Below are 26,749 nucleotides of genomic sequence, written 5' to 3'. Positions count from 1 at the left end.
AGCCTGACAAAGTTAATGCAAAAAATTAATGCATCATTGTGCTGTATACAAGAAACACAACTCAGCAATAAAAATAAATATTACATTAGAGTAAATGGCTGGAAAACTGTCCCAAGAAGTAAGTTTAAATAGCCATTCTAATATCTAATAACCAAAAATAATCAAGAGAGACAGGAAAGAGTACTTTATGCTCATCAAAGGAAAAATCTACCAGTACGATAGCTCAGTTAGAAACAACATGAACAACAACGACAACAATAACAACGCAACAACAAAACAGTACAAAAAATATCAATGAAAACAAGAGCTTTTTTTTTTTTTTTTTTTTGAGAAAAACAACAAGATAGACAAACCCTTAGCCAAACTAACTTAAGGGCAGATAGATAATACATAAATTAAGAAAATCAGAAGTAAAAAGGGATACATAACAACAAGCACTAAGGAAATTTAAAGAATCATTAGGTCTTGCTTCAAAAGCCAAGAAAATTTATATTAAATGGATGGTTTTCTAGACAGATACCAATTAACAAAGTTAAATAAAGATCAGGTAAACTATCTGAATATTCCTATAACTCCTAAAGTGATAAAAGCAGTCATCAAAGTCTTGCAACCAAAAAAAGCCCTGGGCCAGATGGTTTTAGTACAGAATTCTACCAAACTTTCAAAGAGGAGCTAATACCAAAACTCTTCAAAATATTCCACAAAATAGAAACGAAACAAACACTGCCAAACTCATCCCATGAAGCCACAGTCAACCTGATTCCTAAAACACAGAAAGTCTCAACAAAGAAAAAGAATTTTAGTTTGATTTCTCTCATTATCATTGATGTAAAATTACTAAAAAATAGCTTCCAAACTGAATCCAGAAACACAACAAAAGAAAAAAAATCATCCACCATGATCAAGTAGGCTTCATCCCAGGGATGCAGGGATGTTTCAATATATGAAAACCCATCAATGTAATCCACCATATAAACAAACTGAAAAAAAAAACCAAAACACATGATTGTCTCAAGACATTAAAAAGCCTTTGAGAAAATCCAAAACCCATTCATTTTAAAAGTATTAGATCAGTGATAGAAAGCACTTACCTAAATATAATCAAAACAATATACAGCAAGCCAATAGCCAACATTAAACTAAAGTAAAAGCAATTTAAAGCAATTTCACTAAAATCAGGGACAAGACAAGGCTGTCCACTCTCTCACTATGTATTCAATATTGTACTTGGAAGTTCTAGCCAGAGCAATAAGACTACTAAAGGAGATCAAGGGGAAACAAATTGGAAAGGAAGGAGTCAAAGTGTTATTGTGGATGATATGGTAGTATGCATAAGCTGCCCCAAAATTTTACCAAAGAACTGCTATAGCTAGTAAACATCTTCAGTAAAGCAGCTAGACACAAAATTAACTCAAAGAAATCAGTAGCCCTCTTTTATACAAATGATAAATGGGTTGAGAAAGAAATTAACATCTTTAACAATAGCTATGAATAATATAAAATATCTCGGTGCAACTTTAACCAAGGATGTGAAAGATCTGTACGACAAGGACTTCAAGTCCCTGAAGAAAGAAATTGAAGAAGATACCAGAAGATTGAAAGATCTCCCATGCTCATGGATAGGCAAGATTAACAGAAAAAATGGCTGTCTTCCCAAAAGCAATCTATAGATTTAATGCAATCCCCATCAAAACTCTAGACTTTGAATGAGCAATTCTCAACTTCATATGGAAAAACAGAAATCCTGGATAGCCAAACAATCCTGAACAATGAAGTATCTTTGGGAAAAATCACCATCCCTGACCTCAAACTACTACAGAGAAATTGTGATAAAAACAAAACAAAACTGCACAGTATTGGTACAGAAACAGACACATTGACCAATGAAGATCCAGAAATAAACACACATCCATGGACACTTGAGTTTTGATAAAGAAACTAAAACCATACAATGGAAAAAAGAAGCATCTTCAACAAATGGCGCTGGTCTAACTAGATGTCTACATGTTGAAGAATGCAAATAGTTAAATATTTATCACCCTCTACAAAAGTGAATCAAGCACCTCAACATAAAACTGGGTTAAAACTCACAGAAGAGAAAGTGGGGAATAGCTCTGAATGCATGGGTAAAGGAGAAATTTTCCTGAATAGAACAGGAAATAGCTCAGGCTTTAAGATCAACAATTGATAAATGGGACCTCACGAAACTGAAGTTTCTGTAAGGCAAAGGATACTGTCAATAGGACAAAGCAGCAACCTATAGATTGGGAGAGGATCTTCACCAACACTACATCTGACAGAGGGCTAATATCCATAATCAATAAGAATTTAAGAAGTTAGACACAAAAAACCTAAATAACCTGACTCCAAAAATGGGGTACAAAGTTAAACAGAATTCTCAGCAGGGGAATCTTAGATGGCTGGGAAGCCCTTACAGAAATGTTAAAAGTCCTTAGCAACCACAGAAATGCAAATTAAAACAACTTTGAGGTTCCATCTTGTAACCATCAGAATAGTAAAGATGTGGAGCAAGGGGATCGCTCCTCCACTGCTAGTGGGAATGCAAACTTGTACAACAACTTTGGAAAACGATTTGGCAGTTTCTCAGAAAGTTGGGAATAGTTCTACCTCAAGACCCAGCTATTCCATTCCTGAGGATATACCCAAAAGATGCTCTAACATCCCACAAAGACACTTTCTCAAATATGTTCATTTCATAACAGCTTCATTCATAATAGCCAGAAAGTAGAAACAATATAGATGCCTCTCAACTGCAGAATAGATAAAGAAAATGTGGTACGTCTACACAATGGAATACTATTCAACTATTGAAAACGAAGACATCATGAATTTTTCAGGCACATGGATGGAACCTGAGACTATCATCCTGAGTGAGGTAACCCAGTCCCCAAAGGACATGCATGCTATGTCACTTATAAGTGGAAACTAGCCATAAAATACAGGATACCCATGCTAGACACCACAGACCCACAGAAACTGAACAAGAAGGAAGGCCCAAGCAAGGATGCTTGACTCTTACTTAGAAGGGGGAGAGTTAGAAGAGGCAGATGAAGTGAGGGAACTGCGTGGAAGAAGGAATGGGTTGGGGTTCAGGATCAGTGGTGAGGAGGGACAGGAGAGATGGCCAGATGGTCATGAGAATGAAAATGAATGGAAATCTCTAGCTGATGGGATTGGGGAGGTGGTGGTGGGGACATCTGCAGGATGTGATAGAGACCTGGGATATGGGAGATGTCTAAGAATCAACTGGGGGTGACCTTAGTTGTGACTTACAGCATTGGGGATATAGAAGTTGCTACCTCCTATAGCCAGGCAGACACCCCAGTGCAGTGATAAGCACACAACCCTCCCACAAATCTTTCAAACCCCAACTTTTTCTATCTACAAGAAACGCAGGGATTGGGAATAGAGCATAGACTAGGGAAACCAATAACTCGTCCAAATTGAGACACATCCTATAGGCAAGCACCAATTCCTGACACTGTTCATGGTAATCTGTTATGGTTGCAGACAGGAGTTTAACATGGTTGTCTGCTGAGAGGTTCCATGCAGCAAATGACTCAAACAGATGCAGATACCCACTGCCGAACAGTGGGTGGAACTTGGGCACTTATGGAAAAGTAGGGAGAAGGACTGCCAAAGTGGAGAGGAGCTCAGCAGGAAGACCAACAGAGTCTATTGTACCTTTGGGGCCCTCAGAGACTGAACCACCAACAAAAGAACATACAGTGGCTGGACCTAGGCCTCCCTGCACATATGTGTCAGATGTGCATCTTGGTCTCTATGTGGGTCCCGAACAACTGGAGCAGGGGCCATCCCAAAAGCTGTTGCCTGTCTGTGTGGTATGTTCTTCTAGCTGAGATGCTTCTCTGGCCTCAGTGGGACAAGATGCACTTAGCTACACAGACTTGAGGTGCCAGGGTTAGGGGATCCCCAGGGATCCCCCACCCTCTCAGAGGAGAAGGGGAGGGTGAATAGAGGAAGGATTATGGGAGGGGTGACCAGAAAGGGAGCAGTGAGTGGGATGTAACATGAACAAAAAGGAAAGAAAATGAAAAAACCTGACTATGTAAAAAAAATGAAAGAAAGAATGAATGAATGAAAGGAATAAAGAAAGAAAGAAATACACGGTGCATCAAAGAAATTGTGGAAATCCAAAAGGAGATGGCTTTTTGCCATTGTTGTTGTTGTTTTGGAGTAATGTGTTTATCTTTGTGCAATCAACCCATCTGTCTATGAACAATGATTATATACTAAAGCCTCTGAGTCAGGGTAAATTTATTTAAGGGGGGGGCCTGACATGTAAAAAGATAATTATAGGTCATGCTCATGTTGGGATAGAAAGAAGTAGAGCTGTGTGAGAAATGTGTCTTTGAAGACCTGTTTTAAATGCAAGGAAGAGGGCAAATGGTCATTCAAGTTTCCTCAGGAATGTTAGCTAGGCTTGAACTCAAAGCAAGGGAAAGTAACGGTCTAGCAAGAGGCAAGAGAAGACATAGGTAGAGTGCATGAAGAAGCTGAAGAGGGGATCAGCATGGCATTCGAGTGGAAAGAAGACTGTATTACATTGCTGGAAGATAGGGTTTGCAGACCATGATGATTAGCTGTGTTGGGCACTGTACACAGTTTTGTCTTGTTGGAGAATAATTAAAACTAAATGTGCAGCCCATTGCTCCCCATGTAGAGATTAGTCAATCAGTCATTATTGACTGGGCACAGTGCTAGGCACTTGTGAGTGGACCTCTATGAGACGCTGCTAAACGGACAGTTCTCATCCTGGAATGACGCTTGGCTGAGAGTAGGATGTTTGTTCAAGCCAAAAGCCTACCCTGACTTTTGTTAAAGGGAGTCAGTGATATAAATATCCTCATCTATTCTCTGCTCATTATTATTAAAGGAAATTACAAAGGGAGAAGTACCTTTATGAGAAAAAGCTTCTTTAATCTAGTTATAGATAGATAATGTTTCACATTTGCTTTTGAGCATCCCAAAGGAGACTTTATTATTAGCATTGCTGGGGTTGTGTGGTTTTCTTTCTGCCAAATGTTTTGGAAAAAATCCCACTGACAGCTACGGCTGTGGTAATGTTCAAAAATTACAAGTGCTGTTAAGATGTCAGGAGGCCCACTTGCTCCAACAAGTCGGAAGAGGCTAAAATAGAACCTCAAAGGTAATAAGTGTGAAGAACTTGAAGCTCATGAGAGGTGGGGGAAAAGCATTTGAACACTTCTACAACCAGTTACTTCCTCTCTAATCTGCGGCATTAAAGTTGAAAGTATTGGTGCAGTACAATGTGATTGAGATTTTATCCATCTTGTTTCCATCTGCATGTCATTACCCACGTCTCTTTGTAAGATGTAGATTATGATCCAGATATTTATGAGTCAGGATTAGCTGGCTTTCTGCATTTCTAATAAACTCTCAGGGGTTCAGAAGTACTGATGCACAATACATAGAAGAGACACAATTTGCCTTTAAAGTAGACTATGCTTCCAAAGTGTTGAAAAAGACATATTTGTCAATAACTTTCCTACTTAGAAATCTTACTATATGGAATAACTCTAACAATTTCCTCATTGTTTTAACAATATTTTAAATATATACTTTAGGAATTTCATACACACACACACACACACACACACACATCACACACATACATATAAATGTCCTTTCCACCTTTCCATCTTTATACTTTTTCACTACCAGTTTTCTTTTACAAAATAAAATACTTCATGGGCTAAAGTGATCAAACATTACCAAATGATACGGAGTATACATCCAAGTATCTCTGTCATGATTTTTTCTGCCCTATCATTGTCTCACACTGTCCGCACAGCATGGTAGACATATATCATGGCATGTCTTCTTTATGGCTCTCTACAAAGAATGGCAGCTATTTTTCTGCAGTGCAAATCCTACATCATGGTCTGCCTTGAGTCTCTTCCAATGACTTTATTGTTGGCAGGATAAAATTCAACAGGATCACAGTGAGGAGGGGCTTTGAGGATAAAAGACATTTAGATTCCCATTTCTTAAACTCAGACTGCTTCTAGGTAAGCTTAACCAGATACATAGAAAAGTCATTTTCTCTGTGCTCCATTGGAAGGAAGGAGCTGAAAAGTAGGAGAGCAACAGTAAATTGAAAGTCTACAAGACCAGACAGATGGAAGTCTTTCAGTTTATCGTGTCTTTAACTTTGATGGTTTGAGGATCTAGTAGAAGCAAGGGTCCTTTGATACTAAACTAAACAAAAGCCAAGTTAAGCATTGAGTATATTTCATTATCTTGATCTTAATCAAGATTCTCAATATCTTCGTTAAGTTGTAAGGAAGCATGGTACATCATTTAAAGGTTTCACAAAAAGCATCCAATAGAAGCTATCTCTCTCCTAGTCTGGGGCCTGGTTCCCAGTAACTCTATGGAATACTTTTAGCAGTACTGCTAGCAAGTCTGCCCAGAATGCTTCAATCTTTAGCATTACTCTTAGCATAGTATAAATAATATCACTTATTTTTCCTTTCCTAGTTACCCAGGAAGTTTTGTATCAACACCCTAAAACTGTAATTCTTTCGAGCCAATTAGCTTTAGTAAGTATTCTATAGACTTTATCAAATACTTCTTTATGTATTCTTGTTATCACTAGAGTTTCTTTATGTGCTGAAGGTACATACATATTTAAACTATCTAGAGACTGTTATGAAACTGTGTGATGTGAAAATTAGGTCCCCTTAACACCCAATCAAATGAATTTAAAAAAAATGCCTGTAGACCCAAACCCACACTATTGTTAGACTGCTTTTAAAAATCTATCTTCACCAATCAAAATAGTTGATTTGGTTTGCTTTTAGTTCAAGGTCCCTACTAATAGGTGAAGATTTAGCGGTGGAGAACTTCTAGCATCGTAGCTGTACTTCACATTTTTGTCTCATCTGAATATGAGCAAGTGTCAATCAATCAAACAAAAACTGGCACATTGTCCACTTTCTTACACAGAGATATTACAGCTCTCACATAAGAAATAGCAGGAGGTTCAAATCAGTGACTGCCGTGTCTCAACCAAGAAACAATGAAAGTAAAAGATGGATTAAACCAAAGATAAATACAAAATATTATTTAACTGATTTGCATATGAAACCAGTAAACCCAGAGACAAATGTCACCATAATCAAACATTTTGAAAGCAACTAATTTGTAAATTAATCTATAGCAATGCTAATTCAAAAAATACAGGCAACACATAATTTGTCAATATTTGAAATAATTTGTCACTAAAGATTATTAATAGTAGTATAAGAATGTTTCATGGATACTTTTTCTATTTACTTTCAAAGACACAAACAACTGAAGATTACTCATAAAGACACCGCAGGAACCCTATTGCTATTAAAATGTAGAATCTGTATTTTAAAAGCTCCCAAAGAAAAGTACATGTCAAGATGGCTTCATTGGAGAATTTGACCAAATGTTTTGGAAGGAAATAATATCCATTATATATATCCTAACACCTAGAAAATCTGAGAAGAAAGAATGCTATTCAATTACTTTTACTAGCTCCTAAGCCCAAGACTCTACATATAAAAAATCTATAGAACAATATCACTAAAATATACACATGCTAACTAACTCTCTAACAAATCTTAGAAAAGTGAATCTAATATTATTGAAATGTAATACATCGTGATTTACAAGAGTTCATCCTGGGGGTACAAGGCAAGCATAAATGCACAAATTAATTGATATAATTCATTATAAAATATATAAAATAAAAAATTAACGGTAGCCTCAATAGACAAAGAAAAAGCACTTAACACAATCTATCTTTTATTCCTGATACATGGGACAAGATATGAAGTCTTCAATCTGATGGACATATGCAAAACTCTCAGTCAGTTTCATTTGCTATCGTGTGAGACTAATGTCCCTAAGAGCAGCTGCAAGGAAAAGATGCCTACTCTTAATACTTAGTAGATACTTCACTTCTCATTTTATTGAGAATATAATAAATGAGTGAAAGGGAGACATGGAAAAAAGTAAGAAGCAACAAATTTAAAAAGAAAGAGAAAATGCTGTTCTTAGTTGTGAGTAAAATGAGTCATTTCTATTAGACAACTTTCAAAATATAAATTAGACAATGAGATTAATTATATTTCTTTATCTAGTCAGTGAACTGTAAGATATTGAAAACAAAAACATTGCTAATTAAAATAACAGATAATAAATAATGAAAGTGTAAAGGAAAACAATTAGAATTAACACTATGAAAAATTTAAGGTTATGATAAAGCCACAATAATCAAAGACATTGTGTGGCCTTTGACACAAAGCTAAAATATAAATAGTATATATACAAAATAAAGATACTAAAACTAAACCTATACTTTGAAAATAATAAAATTTATGACAATCATGCAAAGGGAATTTGATATAGAAATTACCATCTTTTGTTTGATATGCTGTGACTGAACTATTAGATATATGTATGTGAAAAAAATCAACTGTGATTTATATCTGATTCTGTGTGAAGCACCTATTCTGTAGATATGACAATGAAAGTTTATGTACAAAAGGCTAAACATAAATTTTATCAGAATTAAAAATATGTGCTCAACAAATGTTTGTTAAAACATTACAAAAAAGGCACTGTAAGAATAGTTTTTGATGTGTGCTCTGATAAACATGTGTATCAAAAAACCCACAGATGTAGCTCTTAAAAATCATAAGAAGAAATCATGAAATAGGCTTCTTAATGGTCAGAAAATTTATATTGTTAAGTATACAAGAAAACTCTTGTCCTCAATAGTTACCAAGAAATGCAAATTAAAAGAACAATAAGAAACACTACGTACCTTTCAAAATAACTAAAATTTGAAAGATTGGCTATAATATTAACAAGAATGTCAATATTTGCAACTCATATGTACTGCTAAAGTTGTGAATTGATAGCCACTATAGGAGAATAAATGTGCTTTCATAGGAAGTAAGGTCTATTTGTGAATATTATAAACTATAATATCAATTTGCAGTCAAAATATGCCTACTGATGTAATAGTGGAAGTATGGCTAAGGTAATAACCAATTACTTTGAGTTGATTTGAAGCTTCTTCCATAAAAGCAAATTCATGCCTGGTATTGTAAAACTAAGAGGTCTTCAGCTCTAGGAATCAACTCACTACTGTCTAGTTAAGCTGTCATTGTTCCAAGCTAACTTTTATTAGGACAGAAATGTTATTCTCTACTGAATTACAGAAGCTTGCAATCAACAGTGGTTAGTACTGAGATATGTGGCTGTTCATATTATAGGATTAAGTTGATAACTCAATGTTTTTCCCTAAATAAAATATTCAACAACTTATTAAAGTCCCAGGGATTATCACAGAAGTAGCATCATAAAGAGCAGAAGAGTCAGAAGGTTTGGAGGAGGCTGTGAAACATTGTCTTCTGGAAATGGTTCAGCCAGTGCAGTTATGGTCTCATAACTGTTGTAGCTACCTGCAATTGACCTTCACAAGACAGGGTCTAGCAATACTCAAAGATCATGGCAGAATTCATGTAGCCATATCCCTCCGTGTTAGATGAATTGATACTTGGGAAAGACTAGTTATTGTCCCTCAGTTGTATATCCACCGAGGAGCTTACAGACTCCTGTGAGTAGTTCCAAACACACGATCACGTATGATCCTGATGCTGGTCGTCTCCAAACAAACAAACAAGCAAACTATTTGTGGGGAAGGAGTTGTAGGGAGGAAGAAGGATAAGAGAGGTGAGGGATCTAGAAAGGGTGGGGAATTAATACTAGTTGAAATATACTTTATACATGTTTGAAATTGTCAATAAAGAGAGTCAATAAATATTTTCTAAAAAGGGACTGCTAACATGCGCTAGCCATTCCTCTCCCAGGTGTTTACCCAGCAGAAACAAAAACATATGTTCCAATAAAAATGCGTACAATGCTATTTATTCTAGCTTTGTTTTTGATTTGCTCTGAGACAGGGTTTTACTATGTATCTCTGGTTGTCCCAGAACTCACTATGTAGACAAAGTTGATTTCAAACTCATAGAGCTCTACCTGCTCTTGCCTCTTAAGTGCTGGGTGTAAAGTGTGCACCACTATGCCAGGCCTCGGTTTTATTTGCATAATTAAAATAGCTGCTAATAACAGGATTAATAGACAAATTGTAGGCTATCTGTTTAACTGGTGTCATTCATCACTGAGAATGAAGAACCACACCCGCAAGGACAGTAATGGATCTCAAAATAATGAATGTTTAATGAATGAAGACAAGAGAGTGAATATGTATTGAATTTTCTATCATATAAAAGTTTTGAAAAGACAAGCCAATATGTAGTGGTAGAAAATACATTAGCTATTACTTGGGTGAAAAGTACATGGTGTGGGAAATGGGATTCCAAAGAGAGACAAAGATATTTTTGAAGTAATAGCTATGTCCACTGCCTTGACTATGTACAGGAATGGGTGAGTAAGTATGTAAAAACTTATTAAATTATACATTTTAAAGCTAAGCAATGTACTGTATGATAATTGTACATCTAATATCACTCTTTAAAATGATCAAACTTGCCCTTCAAGGTGTCATGGTTTGTTTTTGTTTTTGTTTTTTTGTTTTTTTTTTTTAAATATTTAACCCCAAATCCGGGATTTTTTACTAATATTTATTTATTTATTTATTTATTAATTATAAGTACACTATAGCTGACTTCAGACACACCAGAAGAGGGCATCAGATCTCATTACAGATGTGGTTGCTGGGATTTGAACTCAGGACCTCTGGAAGAGCAGTCAGTGCTCTTAACCACTGAGCCATCTCTCCAGCCCGGTGCCATGTTTTTTTAATCACTATAAATCTGTTATTTTTTTCTCTCATAAAACTGTAAATGCCGGGTGTTGAGGTGGAGTCCGGGGTGAGGTGGGAGTAGGAGGGTGGGGTGGGAGGGGGGAACTGTGAAAGGGGATAACATTTGAAATGTAAATACATAAAATTTCCAATAAAAAACCATTACAACAGACACTAAAGGGAAGAGAAGAGCTCAAAACATACATGACACCTTGTTACCAGCTGTCTACAGAACCTACCACAGTGGCCTCCCACAAGCCCAGGTAGTGCCTTATAGAAGTTTTCCTATGAAGTTAAATGATGTCTCTTTCTCTTCTGAACTGAGTGAAAGCTTTCAGGCACTGAAAAATTGTTAAGTACATTCCTGGAAAAAAATCCACTTTCAGTTTCCATGATGGAGTAAAACTCTTTCCCCATTTGAAGTCAAACCACAAACTCTGATGACCAAATTTCAAAGCATACTTATTTTATTTTTAGATGCTAGCATGTTAATAGTTGGAACACTAAAGAGTAATATTAATGTAGTAGAATCATGATTACACAGTTACTAAGTAGCCTTGAAATTAATTATAGTTAAATTGTGATTATTTTATACCACTACACAATATACAAGCTGTCATAATATTAAAAGAAAGGCAGCAAAACTAAAAATAAGCAGGGTGACTGTTTTCTTTAATGGCATGTGTTCAGCAAAAAGATGAACTGGTTTTATCCTGAATAAAGGGCTGTGATGAGGCCATTTGTCAACGTGCTGGCCTTTGGGCTGATCAATGTTTATTACTTCCTTACCTGGTCACAATGATTTATTGTGCAATCCTCACTTTTTATTATCTTGTCTCATGAATTTTTCAATAAGGGCTGACCATAATTCCTTAAACTTGTGCTAACAATAAAACAGGGCTATTAGGAGAGTTTTCTCTAGAGGCTACTCAAAGTTCATAATACATGAATAATTAAAGTGATTTGTGGATTGTCAGTGACAGAGGAAACCCCACAAATAAAATCCCAATTGGAAGTTTCACTTTTTTGAGTGAGAGAGCCTTCCCGTTTCTCTGTAACATCAATGAATTTACTGCTGCTTTGAAGCAAAGAGAAATATGTTGAAACACGGGTACTTTTTAATTGTACCTGTGATGCTGTTCAGTTTGGTCACCTATATACTTTACAGAGATTAAATATTAAAAGTTCTTAGAGGCATAATTTCCATGTCAAACATTTATTAATTAATTAGCAAATATTTACAAAAGGACTATATAATCCAAATAGTAGAGATAACAACCGTGAGCAAATTATGTAAAGTCCATATATAAAAATGGGTAGTATATTCTAAAGGGTAAAAACCCTCAGATATTTCTGTCTTGGGGAAAGTAAAGGCTTATCTGTTTAACCTGTCTGTCTAACAATCTCTCAGACACATCAGATCTCTTTTTAACTCTAAAATTGCATATAATTATTTTCTTTAATACATTAATATAATTTAATTTTGGGGTGGGTACCACACAAAAGTCACTACTTCAAATTAGGACCTCTGTTGTACACTACTAAAGAAACTTTTAGATAGAAATCAATGCTCCAGTACTTTGTAGGGAGTAAACAAATAAACAAAAATCTTTGTTACCCATCTGACAAAGAATTTTCATGTGATTTTGAGTAATGTCAACATTGCTAGAACTTGAGGCAATAGATAGAAGACAGTATTTATTTTTCAAAGTGTTTTCCTGACTCAACAGGACTATTGTCCACATGAACTCATAGCATAGCATGTACAAGACCTGGACCAGAGCAAGGCAGCCAAAATTATACCGTGGGTGGGAGAGAAGACGACAATGTCACAACTTAGCTGAGGAACTACGGGCAAATGGTAGCTCCTGTGTAAGAGAGAGTCCGCTTTCTTCAGATGTTTGGCCCTCTAGTGACTACCCATGTACGAGGAGATGGCTTTATACTCCTGGACATGCTGGTCTCTTAAGACAAGTTGGTCTACTTCTAAATATAGCATTAACATTTGCCAATTCCACTTAAATCCCTTTAAATCTCATTAACATACAATTTTTCATCCTCATATTGGTTTTAAACTAAGGAATTAAGTAAAATTGATTATAATTTTGGGAATTATCATACCTTCGTCACATTGCATCTGGCAATTATATACAAGTTTCTAAATGTGCCCCATCCAAGGGTAACAATATCAGTTCTGGTTCAACGTACAAGTTTTTTCAGTCCTAGATAATATTAGGTCTGGCAATTCTCATCTCTAAAACAGACAATGGAAAGGAGCACTGATCCTGTTCCATTTCCTTCTAAATGATACTGGAATGATAACAAAAGGCAAGTAAGAATAACTGATTTTATAGTGTCCTGTGATAAATAGTTCAATAATATTTTCCTTTTCCTGTTTTTTTAAATGAATGTCATTATATTTATTTCCATGTTTTGTTCTTTTAAAAACTGCACTTTTCTGACTACCCAAGTGATTTATGGGAAAGAGTACAAACCTCTGCTTGGTGTCATAAGAGAGCAACACTGTATTCAAATACAGTGCTAGGGGATGGGGCAAGGGCTCACGGTGCTCAGTATGCAGTAGTAAAAAGTGTAATAGCCAACAAGGTTGACTATTTCTATATTGAGAAAAGAGTCATTTTCTTATACTAAAAAAAAAGACCTATCCAGGAATTCAATAATGACTTTACACAAGTCAAAACATCTATATTTTATTCCCTAAATCCTCATTTGTAGAAGAACCATCAGTTTCAATTAACCTGGACCCCTGAGATCTCTCAGACACTGGATCACCAACCAGGCAGCATACACCATCTGAGATAAGGCCTGGAACACATATACAGCAGAGGACTCCTGGTCTGGGTTCAGTCAGAGAAGATGCATGTAAACCTCAAGAGATTGGAGGCCCCAGGAAATTTAGAGATGTGGGGTGAGTGGGGAAGGGACACCCTTCTGGAGACTTGGGGGGAGTGGGGAGCAGGAGGAGGTTTGGGACGTGGGGGGATAAAAACTTGAGTGTAAAAATAAATACATTAATTTAAAAATTCCTCATTGAGTACAGCATGTGCAGCACTGGTTTAGTCATAGGAAATTAACAGTGACTAAACCACAATGGTCTGTCTTTGAAACAAGGATTTTAGGCATCAAGATAACACTGAAAACAGACTGCATATAAAAATATAGGTGCACACACTAAGTCAAGTATAATTGCAATACAGGCAAATAAAACAGAGTAGAGGGCATGAGGCTGCAGGCATGACTTGCTGTTTCCATGGGTTTAGTGATATTTCTAGGCACATTAGGATAAAACCATCAAGTAAAAGATATTAAGGCATTTTCAACCCATAGGATGAACAACAATATCAACCAACCAGAGCCCCCGGAGTTCCCAGGGACTAAACCACTAACCAAAGAGTAGCAATGGAGAGACCCATGGCTCCAGCTGCGTATGTAGCAGAGGATGGCCTTGTTGGGCATCAATGGGTGGAGAAGCCTTTGGTCCTGAAAAGGCTCAATGCCCCAGTGTAGAGAAATGCCTGGGTAGGGAGGCAGGCATGGAAAAGCACCCTCATAGAAGCAGGGGTGGGAGGATAGGAGAGGGGGTTCCCAGAGGGGAAACTGGGAAAGGGGATAACATGTGAAATGTAAATAAGTAAAATATTCAATAAAAATAGAAATTCTGGAGTCCCAGTTTTAGTTCCATTTGGTCAGACACATTGAAATGGATTGAACTGAATGGGACAGTGCTGTTAACAAGATGGGAAAGACAGCAGCAAGGGAGAGGTGTCATGTTGCTTTTAAGGATCCGAAACTGTTATTTTATGGATTTTGATAGACTGCTTCCAAATGCTACTTAAATAAAACAATGCTTTTAATAGGCAAAATGTAATATAGAGTTATTAATGAACAGTATGAAATAAAACCCACCACAATTGTTTACCTTATCTAAAGGTTAATGTTAAGGGTGATCCTATTATTTAATTCAGTTTATCACTATCATGTTTTGAATGAGAGCCTCTTAGGATCACGAGGCCATGGCTCTGTAAACCCACAGTGAGCTAGGCCCTTCCACATCCATTGTTAACCATGAAAATGTCCTAGAAGTCAATGGAGGCATTTTCTCAAATGAGACCCCCCTTTCCCAGGGGACTCTGGTTCATGTCAAGAAGACAATATATAATACAGACTAGCCAGAAAAATAGTCATTGAAATACAGTATGAATTGCATTTAATATAATAGCTAATTATAGCTAGTTTTGCCTAGTTATCACAATGTTCTATACATAGATGTATATATATTCTATGCAAAGATATAAATTAATAATCAAGGTGTTTGTTTATTGTGCCATATCTACTCACCAATATGCTGTTCACATCTTGTGAACCGCATGTGTTTTTCCCAAATCTTCCATTGAAGCTGTAATCTCCCACATGACAATGTTAAGAGGTGAGCCTTTTAAACAAATTTCATTTTGCAAGGATCCATGTTGGGGGAGCCCTCAGCATGAGATTAATGTCTTTAGAAGGATAAGGCACATCAGCACACCCTCTCTAGTTTATGAAGACACAGAGAAAAAATGGAACTTTCTGTGAGTCAGAAAGTGGGCCCTTATCAAAGACAGAATCTGACAGTAGATTGATCTTAAGCTAGCTTCCAGATCTATGAAAAATAAGCCTACTGTTGAAGCACCAATCACATCATTTTTATAGTATCCTGGACTGAGATAAGGGATTCAATGTTTTCAGTGATAGTTCATTTAACCCGAACCTCTTGGACTAGTGGATTTATTAATCTATGATAAGTGTATCTTGCCTATTTATCTTCACATTGCCTGTAATTTCTTGCTGAAAAGTTGTACCTGTGTTATTTGGTGTACAAATAGCATTAACTCTTGAGCCATCACTTTAGGCCCAATTATTTTATTTTTCATTAATTACTTTTTGCAGGGTGTATGTGTGTGTGTTTGTGTGTGTGTGTATGTGTGTGTGCATGTGTGTGTGTGTGTGTCTGTGTGTACATGATTGCATATGTATGTGCATGGAGTACACACCTCCGCCTTTTATTTATTTATTTATTTATTTATTTATTTATTTATTTATTTATTTATTTGACATAAGGTCGCTAGCTGAAACTACACGGCCAGCCAGAAAGCCCTAGATATATTTCTGTGTCCACAATCCTTTGTGATGTGGTTTGAAGTGTGCATTGGACAAAGCCCAACTTTCAAATAGTTGCTGAGGTCTGATCTCAGATCTTGGTATTTGTACAGCACGTGCTCTTCGTCACTACGTCAATTCTGGTGTCTATATAAACCGCATATAGAAAGTATTATAGGCAAATATTACCTCTAACTTGTTTTTTTTTATTTTTTATTATTATTATTATTATTAACTTGAGTATTTCTTATATACATTTCGAATGTTATTCCCTTTCCGGTTTCGGGCAAACATCCCCTCCCCTCCCCTTCCTTATGGGTGTTCCCCTCCCAACCCTCCCCCATTGCTGCCCTCTCCCCAACAGTCTAGTTCACTAGGGGTTCAGTCTTAGCAGGACCCAGGGCTTCCCCTTCCACTGGTGCTCTTACTAGGATATTCATTGCAACCTACGAGGTCAGAGTCCAGGGTCAGTCCATGTATAGTCTTTGGGTAGTGGCTTAGTCCCTGGAAGCTCTGGTTGGTTGGCATTGCTGTACATATGGGGTCTTGAGCTCCTTCAAGCTCTTCCAGTTCTTTCTCTGATTCCTTCAACAGGGGTCCTGTTCTCAGTTAAGTGGTTTCCTGCTGGCATACGCCTCTGTATTTGCTGTATTCTGGCTGTGTCTCTCAGGAGCGATCTGCATTCACATTTTGATCATCCGTCTTGAGTTTCATTTGTTCTAGGCATCTAGGGTAATTCAAGCATTTGGGCTAATAGCCACTTATCAATGAGTACATACCATGTATGTCTTTCTGTGATTGGGTTAGCTCACTCAGGATGATAGTTTCCAGTTCCAACCATTTGCCTACGAATTTCACTAAGTCATTGTTTTTGATGGCTGAGTAATATTCCATTGTGTAGATGTACCACATTTTCTGTATCCATTCCTCTGTTGAAGGGCATCTGGGTTCTTTCCAGCTTCTGGCTATTATGAATAAGGCTACATGAACATAGTGGAGCACGTGTCTTTTTTTATATGTTGGGGCATCTTTTGGGTATATGCCCAAGAGAGGTATAGCTGGATCCTCAGGCAGTTCAATGTCCAATTTTCTGAGGAACCTCCAGACTGATTTCCAGAATGGTTGTAGCAGTCTGCAACCCCACCAACAATGGAGGAGTGTTCCCTTTCTCCACATCCTCGCCAGCATTTGCTGTCACCTGAGTTTTTGATCTTAGCCATTCTCACTGGTGTGAGGTGAAATCTCAGGGTTGTTTTGATTTGCATTTCCTTATGACTAACGATGTTGAACATTTCTTTAGGTGTTTCTCAGCCATTCGGCATTCCTCAGCTGTGAATTCTCTGTTTAGCTCTGAACCCCATTTTTTAATAGGGTTATTTGTCTCCCTGCTGTCTAACTTCTTCAGTTCTTTGTATATTTTGGATATAAGCCCTCTATCTGTTGTAGGATTGGTAAAGATCTTTTCCCAATCTGTTGGTTGCCGTTTTGTCCTAACCACAGTGTCCTTTGCCTTACAGAAGCTTTGCAGTTTTATGAGATCCCATTTGTCGATTCTTGATCTTAGAGCATAAGCCATGGGTGTTTTGTTCAGGAAATTTTTTCCAGTGCCCATGTGTTCCAAATGCTTCCCTAGTTTTTCTTCTATTAGTTTGAGTGTATCTGGTTTGATGTGGAGGTCCTTGATCCACTTGGACTTAAGCTTTGTACAGGGTGATAAGCATGGATCGATCTGCATTCTTCTACATGTTGACCTCCAGTTGAACCAGCACCATTTGCTGAAAATGCTATCTTTTTTCCATTGGATGGTTTTGGCTCCTTTGTCAAAAATCAAGTGCCCATAGGTGTGTGGGTTCATTTCTGGGTCTTCAATTCGGTTCCATTGGTCTATCTGTCTGTCTCTGTACCAATACCATGCAGTTTTTATCACTATTGCTCTGTAATACTGCTTGAGTTCTGGGATAGTGATTCCCCCTGAAGTCCTTTTATTGTTGAGGATAGTTTTAGCTATCCTGGGTTTTTTGTTATTCCAGATGAATTTGCAGATTGTTCTGTCTAACTCTTTGAAGAATTGGATTGGTATTTTGATGGGGATTGCATTGAATCTGTAGATCGCTTTTGGTAGAATGGCCATTTTTACTATATTAATCCTGCCAATCCATGAGCATGGGAGATCTTTCCATCTTCTGAGATCTTCTTCAATTTCTTTCTTCAGAGTCTTGAAGTTCCTATTGTACAGATCTTTCCTTTGCTTGGTTAAAGTCACACCGAGGTACTTTAAATTATTTGGATCTATTATGAAGGGTGTCATTTCCCTAATTTCTTTCTCGGCCTGTTTCTCTTTTGTGTAGAGGAAGGCTACTGATTTATTTGAGTTAATTTTATACCCAGCTACTTTGCTGAAGTTGTCTATCAGCTTTAGTAGTTCTCTGGTGGAACTTTTGGGATCACTTAAATATACTATCATATCATCTGCAAATAGTGATATTTTGACTTCTTCTTTTCCGATCTGTATCCCCTTGACCTCCTTTTGTTGTCTGATTGCTCTGGCTAGAACTTCAAGAACTATATTGAATAAGTAGGGAGAGAGTGGGCAGCCTTGTCTAGTCCCTGATTTTAGTGGGATTGCTTCAAGTTTCTCTCCATTTAGTTTAATGTTAGCAACTGGTTTGCTGTATATGGCTTTTACTATGTTTAGGTATGGGCCTTGAATTCCTATTCTTTCCAGGACTTTTATCATGAAGGGGTGTTGAATTTTGTCAAATGCTTTCTCAGCATCTAATGAAATGATCATGAGGTTTTGTTCTTTCAGTTTGTTTATATAATGGATCACGTTGATGGTTTTCCGATATTAAACCATCCCTGCATGCCTGGGATGAAGCCTACTTGATCATGGTGGATGATTGTTTTGATGTGCTCTTGGATTCGGTTTGCCAGAATTTTGTTGAGTATTTTTTAAGGCGATGTTCATAAGGGAAATTGGTCTGAAGTTCTCTTTCTTTGTTGGGTCTTTGTGTGGTTTAGGTATAAGAGTAATTGTGGCTTCATAGAAGGAATTCGTAGTGCTCCATCTGTTTCAATTTTGTGGAATAGTTTGGATAATATTGGTACGAGGTCTTCTATGAAGGTCTGATAGAATTCTGCACTAAACCCATCTGGACTTGGGCTCTTTTTGTTTGGGAGACCTTTAATTACTTTTCTATTTCCTTAGGAGTTATGTGGTTGTTTAACTTGTTTATCTGTTCCTGATTTAACTTCGGTACCTGGTATCTGTCTAGGAAATTGTCCATTTCCTGCAGATTTTCAAGTTTTGTTGAATATAGGCTTTTATAGTAAGATCTGATGATTTTTTGAATTTCCTCTGAATCTGTAGTTATGTCTCCCTTTTCATTTCTGATTTTGTTAATTTGGACACACTCTCTGTGTCCTCTCGTTAGTCTGGCTAAGGGTTTATCTATCTTGTTGATTTTCTCAAAGAACCAACTTTTGGTTCTGTTGATTCTTTCTATGGTCCTTTTTTGTTTCTACTTGGTTGATTTCGGCTCTGAGTTTGATTATTTCCTGCCTTCTACTCCTCCTGGGTGTATTTGCTTCTTTTTGTTCTAGAGCTTTTTAGGTGTGCTGTCAAGCTGCTGACATATGCTCTTTCCTGTTTCTTTCTGCAGGCACTCAGCGCTATGAGTTTTCCTCTTAGCACAGCTTTCATTGTGTCCCATAAGTTTGGGTATGTTGTACCTTCATTTTCATTAAATTCTAAAAGTTTTTAATTTCTTTTCTTTATTTCTTCCTTGACCAGGTTATCATTGAGTAGAGCATTGTTCAATTTCCACGTATATGTGGGCATTCTTCCCTTATTGTTATTGAAGACCAGCTTTTAGGCCGTGGTGGTCCGATAGCACGATGGGATTATTTCTATCTTTCTGTACCTGTTGAGGCCCATTTTTTTGACCAATTATATGGTCAATTTTGGAGAAAGTACCATGAGGAGCTGAGAAGAAGGTATATCCTTTTGCTTTAGGATAGAATGTTCTATAAATATCCGTTAAGTCCATTTGGCTCATGACTTCTCTTAGTCTTTTTCTACATCTCTGTTTAATTTCTGTTTCCATGATCTGTCCATTGATGAGAGTGGGGTGTTGAAATCTCCTACTATTATTGTGTGAGGTGTAATGTGTTTTTTGAGCTTTAGTAAGGTTTCTTTTACGTATGTAGGTGCCCTTGTATTTGGGGCATAGATATTTAGGATTGAGAGTTCATCTTGGTGGATTTTTCCTTTGATGAATATGAAGTGTCCTTCCTTATCTTTTTTGATGACTTTTAGTTGAAAATTGACTTTATTTGATATTAGAATGGCTACTCCAGCTTGCTTCTTCCGACCATTTGCTTGGAAAGTTGTTTCCCAGCCTTTCACTCTGAGGTAGTGTCTGTCTTTGTCTCTGAGGTGTGTTTCCTGTAGGCAGCAGAATGCAGGGTCCTCGTTGCGTATCCAGTTTGTTAATCTATGTCTTTTTATTGGGGAGTTGAGGCCATTGATGTTGAGAGATATTAAGGAATAGTGATTATTGCTTCCTGTTGTATTCATATTTGGATGTGAGGTTATGTTTGTGTTCTTTTCTTCTCTTTGTTTTGTTGCCAAGACGATTAGTTTCTTGCTTCTTCTAGGGTATAGCTTGCCTCCTTATGTTGGGCTTTACCATTTATTATCCTTTGTAGTGCTGGATTTGTAGAAAGATATTGTGTAAATTTGGTTTTGTCATGGAATATCTTGGTTTCTCCATCTATGTTGATTGAGAGTTTTGCAGGATACAGTAACCTGGTCTGGCATTTGTGTTCTCTTAGGGTCTGTATGACATCAGTCCAGGATCTTCTGGCCTTCATAGTTTCTGGCTAAAAGTCTGGTGTGATTCTGATAGGTCTGCCTTTATATGTTACTTGACCTTTTTTTTTGTTCCCTTACTGCTTTTAATATTCTTTTCTTTATTTTGTGCATTTGGTGTTTTGACTATTATGTGACCGGAGGTGTTTTTTTCTGGTCCAATCTATTTGGAGTTCTGTAGGCTTCTTGTATGCCTATGGGTATCTCTTTTTTAGGTTGGGAAGTTTTCTTCTATGATTTTGTTGAAGATATTTACTGGTCCTTTGAGCTGGGAGTCTTCACTCTCTTCTATACCTATTATCCTTAGGTTTGATCTTCTCATTGAGTCCTGGATTTCCTGTATGTTTTGGACCAGTAGCTTTTTTACGCTTTACATTATCTTTGACAGTTGAGTCAATGATTTCTATGGAATCTTCTGCTCCTGAGATTCTCTCTTCCATCTCTTGTATTCTGTTGGTGATGCTTGTATCTACAGCTCCTTGTCTCTTCTTTTGGTTTTCTATATCCAGGGTTGTTTCCATGTGTTCTTTCTTGATTGCTTCTATTTCCATTTTTAATTCCTTCAACTGTTTGATTGTGTTTTCCTGGAATTCTTTCAGGGCTCTTTTTTAGGTTGGGATTTTTGTGACTCTCTCTCCTCTGGGGTCTTTCCTACTTGTTTATTTATGTTTTCCTCTGAATTCTTTTAGGAATTTTGCTTTCTTGATTCCTCTCTGTAGGCTTCTACTTGTTTGTTTATGTTTTCCTGTGTTTCTCTAAGGGAGTTCTTCATGTCTTTCTTGAAGTCCTCCAACATCATGATCAAATATGATTTTGAGACTAGATCTTGCTTTTCTGGTGTGTTTGGATATTCTGTGTTTGCTTTGGTGGGAGAATTGGGCTCCGATGATGCCATGTAGTCTTGGTTTCTGTTGCTTGGGTTCCTGCGCTTGCCTCTCGCCATCAGATTATCTCTAGTGTTACTTTGTTCTGCTATTTCTGACAGTGGCTAGACTGTCTTATAAGCCTGTGTTTCAGGAGTGCTGTAGACCTGTTTTCCTGTTTTCTTTCAGCCAGTTATGGGGACAGAGTGTTCTGTTTTTTTCTCCATCTATATTAATTGAGAGTTTTAAGGATACAGTAGTTTTCTTCTCTCACAGGTCTTCAGCTGTTCCTGTGAGCCTGTGTCTTGAGTTCACCAGGCAAGTCGTTTTGTAAGATATGTACAGAAAAGTTTGTCTTACCTGTGGTCCCCCCAGGCTCAAGTTTGCTTTGTTCTGCTGGGGTGTTGCCTATGAGCTCTCCACGGCCTCAGCAGCCAGGAAGATCAGGGATTTTTTGTGCCCCCCTTCCGGGAGGTTCCGTGCACCAGGGTTCCAGATAGCTTTTGTTTTCCTCTGGGGTCAGTACTGTGTGCAGCGTGCAGTCTCTTCTGGTTTCCCAGGCGTGTCCGCTCTCTGAAGGTTTAGCTCTCCCTCCCACAGGATTTGGGTGCAGAGAACTGTTTATCCCAGGGTCGGTCCCTTCAGGTGCGTGTCTCAGGCGCTGCCTCTCTGAGTGGATCTGCTGCTCCTGGGCCCTCCTCTCGGGTACCCAGAGGCCGTATACAGTTTCCTCCTGGGCCAGGGATGTGGGCAGGGGTGGGCAGCGTTGGTGGTCTCCTCCGCTCTGCAGCCTCAGGAGAGCCCGCCCGACCAGGCGGCCAGAACTCCCCTCCGGGGGGCCTGGGAGCAGAGAGCTGCTGAAGGCAGGGATCCTCCGCTGGTCCGGGACTCTGCCTCTAACTTGTTTCTAAATAATATAGATTGTGTAGACAGAATAGGGAGCACAGGAAAAATGCTAATATTAATTTTGAAGCTAGGGATAGATAAATGAATTCTCTGTTTATTGTACTAGCAGTAATTGTACACATTTCATTTTTTTTTTTGAGCACAAGTTATCTTCTATTTTAGGTAGAAAAAAGGGGAGTGGATGCACTCACTGAAAGGCATTAACATGGAGGCCAGCGAGATGCCTCAGGGTTTATGTGTTTGATACATGAGCAGGGCACTTCAAGGGTTAGGATCCTGATATCATGCATGTAAAAGTCCAACCATGACAGAACACACCTGCAACTCCAGCAATGAGAGTGGGGAGTGGCAGAGGCAGATGCCAGGGCTCCCTTGAGCAGCCAGTCTAACAAAAACCTAACAATGTCCAAGTTTAGTGAAAAGATCCTTTCTCAAATATATATACATACATACATATATATATATATATATTCACAAACACTTGTATACACATGCATCCAAAGCTGTATATACATACATATATTACTCATGTACATAACTGTATACACACAAAGATTAAATCCATAAGAAATCTACATATTCATAAAAAACAGTCGCCCTCAACCCAGAAATAATTTGTAGCAGCCAAGCTTATGTTCTTAGTAAACAGTGAATCTTGCTAGGATGCTTACCATTACTTAGAAGGATGCTCACTAAGAGGCAATAAATAAGAGTCTTATTTCTGCCATATGCACTTGACCACAGAGAGTTTAAGTAACCCTGAAAAATAAGGGCAGCTATTTTATTGAGGAATTCCAGCTAACGATTGCAAAACTAATGGTATAATTAGGATAGCCACCATTTTACAACCCAAAATAAAACAGTTGGCTTGGGTAAAAGGTCTTCAAATAATGAAAACTATTCGATTAATAATGTACTTATAATGAAAAACTCTGTCTCCCTCTGTCTATGATTGTTGATCAATTAGTATTATTAAAACAGAGGCCTATTGCAATAAGGCAGCTATAACTGAGTCCACAGAGGATCCTTAGACATTGAAATTCTTCCCTTATTAAGAGGATGAGTGCTGCAATGTAGTACAGAGAGAACACGGTTTTGAAATATAAATTCAAGAACAATATGAGGACCTGGAAAATTCAGAACATGCAGGAGCACACATTGTCTGGATTTATTTTTAAGCAAATGGTGGCCTTACAAAAACAGAAGGCAAGAAAAATTGTCTTATTCTGAAAGAGACCAAAAGTGTCAAGCCCTCCACCCATCAGCCTACCTCACTTACATAGTAATTTAACAAACTAAATGGGGAGGGAGGCATATCACTGTATAATTAGAAAAATTTAGGTCTGAATTTGAATTCGACATTAAGAAATCTGTGTTGGCTTTGCTTTATATGAAAGAGCATTGTGGTTACACACACGAAAACATGTCAGTATTGAGCTGTACATTCAAACTTATTTTTAGGTAATATTACACCTGACAATTACAATGAAATATTCTAGAAAAACTCCAAGTAGGAAATAAGAAATGCAATTGGTAGGTAGAGATGCTTTTAACAACCTATTTGGGACATAATTAGTAATTTCTAGAATGAAGCTTACACAATAACCACTGTAATGTACAAACAAGTCAGAGCAGCTGAGACAGGCTATGGTTAGTCTATAGCATTTTGTTAATAAAGGCATTGGCCCCTCATACACCACTCCTAAAGCAATACGTTAATCCAGGGCTCTGTGTTTTCTTTTGAGAGATATCTGTCACCAGCATCTTTACCATTTATCAGTAGCTGAGGGGGAGAATAAACCAGACTCTTCATGTGCCAAGAAGTTTGAAACTTGACATTTGATGAAAAAAAAAAAATACGCAGAGTCAGAATGTTTGTGTTAAAGGATCTTTGTTTTTTTCCCCTCCAACATAAACTTAGCTTGCATAAGCAAGATGTAAAGGGAATTATTGAATAACTTAAAATGCTCAAGTGAAAACCAGTTCATGTCTTCATACAGAGAGAAGTAGAAACCAGTGATGTCCTCGTGAGCCAGGCAGTAAATAAATCTACTTGAGCAGATTATTATTTTTCCATAATACAAAATTATTTTCCCATTCCCGAAAACGAGTATTGTGTGACAGAGAATACATGGAGAAAGTTCAGGCCAGAGCCTTAGAAATCAAGCTTGATAGATTTTACTGTCTCCTAGATGAATGTGCCTTAAATATTAAATCTATAAAACATGTATAACTATAGGTGCTCTATTGTTTTCTAGTGATTAATTAATTAATAATTACAGCATATATTTACTGCAATGCTTAACGTGGCAGCCTTCCATGACAGAAAATACATCTCTACTTAAGATGTGAAAAAATAAAACAAAACAAAAAATTACATATGTGTGCGTTTTATAAATATTTATTTGTATGTATTACTTACATAGCCATATAATTCAAGTAATAAAGGCATGATTTTTATCTAAAAAAAGGATGTCTTTTGAAGGCAAAATCTAGGATTTGGCTTGCTGGGAACAAATTTTTCCTTCCTCTGCCTATATGTTTTAATTTTCCTTTAGGAGTCTTCTCACAAAGCCACGGGAAGGGGTGGGTGGTTGGCTTGGGGAACACCCTCATAGAAGAAGGGGAAGGTTGGGATAGAGGGTTTATGTAAGGGAAACTGAGAAAGGGAATAACATTTGAAATGCAAATAAAAAAATCAAATAAAAAAGGAGTCTTCCCACTCTTCATGCCTAGATATAAGCTACCATCAGAGATAAATATACATGTTACATTATCTTGGCTACAACAGGCTTCCAGACTAAGAATTTCTGGATTCTTTGTCACTGGAGACTGGCATATTCACTGTAGAATGGTGAGCTTTATCCTGTCTGTCCAGATGTCTGTAGCTCACCTAAGTTGAGGCATTGCTAAACATGCAAGACTGTACCTTATTGACATCTACTGGACAACAGTGATTGACATAAGGACTAGAGGTACGACGCGGGTTGCTCCAATCAATTATTGGAATTGCTAGGTTGGAGATGTGAAATTGCACTGGCTTTGCCAAGCTAGGCAGTTAAGGTTAGAATTACAATGGATTTCTCGTCACCAGCTGCCAAAAGCTGTTCCTGAAACTGAAGGTTATTGTCAGTGGATAGAGAAGGAGAGAAAACAGCTAGACTTGGTGATCTTGTATAAAGACCTGTAATAACGACATGGGAAACATATTCCTGGGGGTTTTAACATTGAGAAACAAGGGCTCCCTTCGATTCTAAACTCTCCTTGAACTGGTGTTTGAGGCATTTAAAGATGGAATCTAGTTGTGTTGGGATTGTTGGACCGGAGTGGAAATCTAGTCAATAATCTGCAGATTAATTGAGGATTTACAGTTCCTTAGACTTTTATAACAAAGATCTCTATCATATTTGAGATAACTGTAGAGTCTTTCTCTGAAAACATGCAGATAGTCGTATTGTTTTTATACTTGATTTCAAGAGACTCACAAACAGCTTCCCTGGAACCCTAGAGATTTAAGTCGCCCATGTGGGATCTGAAATAAAACCACCTGACCCTTTATTCATCCTTTAACTTTCCAAGCCCTGTCCCACCGGTGAGAAGGGGATCAGGTTGGTAACACAGTTACTCCAAAATCTGCCAGGCAGTCAGGTACACTTTCAAGTATTCTGGATAATAGGCAGGCACGCAAGAATAGTTTCTTGTGCTATATTTTAATGCTTAATGTATTCTGGGAAGCCGAGACAAACCTCTCTGGGAAGCAATGGTATTTTGAGGTTCTGTTCCTAATATTGTATATGATTAACAAGCATAAGGAAATTCAATTTAAATAAAGTGCTTTGCATATTAATACGCAGGCTGACACGTACAAGTTGGAAATGAGTTTTAAATGTGATCGTTACCAGTGACTAAGTCTGCAAATGAATTATAATCACGAATGTGAAGCTTTTTGAAAGCTTCTATTTCAAGGCTTCTTGGCGTTAAATAGTTTATTGGGGTGGGGAAAACCTGCTCATGCAACAAAGCTGTGACCAAAGGATCTTTTCAACTTTTCCTTTGACTTCATGAATACGTTCACAG

The sequence above is a fragment of the Rattus rattus genome, chromosome 9 (assembly GCF_011064425.1).
Source record: "Rattus rattus isolate New Zealand chromosome 9, Rrattus_CSIRO_v1, whole genome shotgun sequence".
In the NCBI taxonomy this organism is placed as follows: Eukaryota; Metazoa; Chordata; class Mammalia; order Rodentia; family Muridae; genus Rattus; species Rattus rattus.
Note: the sequence above shows the minus strand (reverse complement) of the source record.